Here is a 1,685-nt window from a genome sequence, read left to right as displayed (position 1 = left end):
AAAACAGTTTACAAGAAAGTATTCAAGAACGGGACTGCACTAAGTAATTTGAGTCCAATAAAAATCATGTTTGTTTGGTAGTATATATATATATATATATATATAGTTCAAAAAAACAATAACAAAAAAAAAACAACAAAGTGAGGACGTGATATGGATAGTATTATTGGACGCTAAGGAAAGGAAAGAGAGAGTGTATGACGTTTCGGGCGCAGCCCTTCGTCGGAAAGATGGAAAGTTCGGGGAATGGAAGAACGGAGAAAGAGGAAAATGGTACCGATGCCCACGAGGTTACATTATGAAAAGACCGGAAGAGGAGGTGGTGGGGGAAAAGTTCTTTCTAAGATAGGAGAGTGAAAAAAGGAGACACACACACACACACGCGTACACACACACACGCACACGCGTGCGCGCACAGAGGGAGAGAGAGAGAGAGGAGATATATCTAAATGTGTGTGTGTGTGTGTGTATATGTAAATTAAATATAGATATAAACCTAGTAGTTTGCTCTACAAAGATTGTTGAAACAATTGAAGTGTTATCTAATAAAGTGTTGCTCAATCCATTTTCTATTAATCATCTATAACGACTCTCCTGTCAGTTTTGACATAGGAAGATCCAACAACCTACACTTTCTTTATCAGTCATAATGCTTATGTCAATTGTAACATTTGATTTGCCAATGATTTGCAAAGTAGCCTGCAGATGTTGCAAATATGAGGATTACATATCAGTGCAGGCGGTATATTTGCAGCCACTTTTCTCCTTAGTCTGTTAATGCTGGTTGAACTAAAGTCTTGTACCATTTTGACACAATGACCCTCAAGGCAGTTTGCTCAAAGGTGTTGTGTGCTATATTGACTGTTTAGTATCTGTAGTTGCTACAACCACTAAAAATATACATAGTATGCTCTATAAGACTTGTGTGTATATTGAATATTGTTGACTCACATAAAAATAAGCACCAGTTACACACACTCTCTCTCTCTCTCTCTCTCTCTCTCTCTCTCTCTCTCTCTCTCAGGTTGCTAGCCTTTCTTTGGCTCTTCATAATGCAGAGGCTAAAGAAAATTTGTCTCAGAATATTAGAAACTGCTATCCATGTTTTACTAAACACAACATTCCAGTATATACTCTATACAGTGTCATCTAAGAAAGATGCATGAGAAAGTGTGTTGGTGTGTGTGTGTCTTTCGTTGACTCCTTCAATTACCCCAAGAGTGCTTTGGACCCAGGATTTTTCTTCATATGTTATTCTAGACTGATTTTGCAATTATATGCAAATTTTTTATTAACATTCATAGAGAAATAGTGACAGTTCAAGGCATACAAACAAACATCAACACTACATTTATATACATGCATACAAACATACATACATACATCATCATCGTTTTAGCATCCATTTTTTGTCCAACCTATGCTTGCATAGGTTTGGACAAAGTTTACTGAGGCAGATCTGTGGCTGGAGGCCCTTTCTGTCCCCCTAACCCTGACTTGTTTCCAAGTAAGGCAATATTTCCCCACAGCCAGACATGTTTCCATAGAATATTGGAAATGAATGATACAGCATGTATATCAGTGGCAATCTTGTACAACTATCATGTGATGTTAAAATAAGAAGACACCCCACTCCCCACACACACATGTATGTATGTGTGTATGTATATATATATATATATATA

Source organism: Octopus bimaculoides, chromosome 6 (genome assembly GCF_001194135.2).
Source record: "Octopus bimaculoides isolate UCB-OBI-ISO-001 chromosome 6, ASM119413v2, whole genome shotgun sequence".
Lineage (NCBI taxonomy): Eukaryota > Metazoa > Mollusca > Cephalopoda > Octopoda > Octopodidae > Octopus > Octopus bimaculoides.
Note: the sequence above shows the minus strand (reverse complement) of the source record.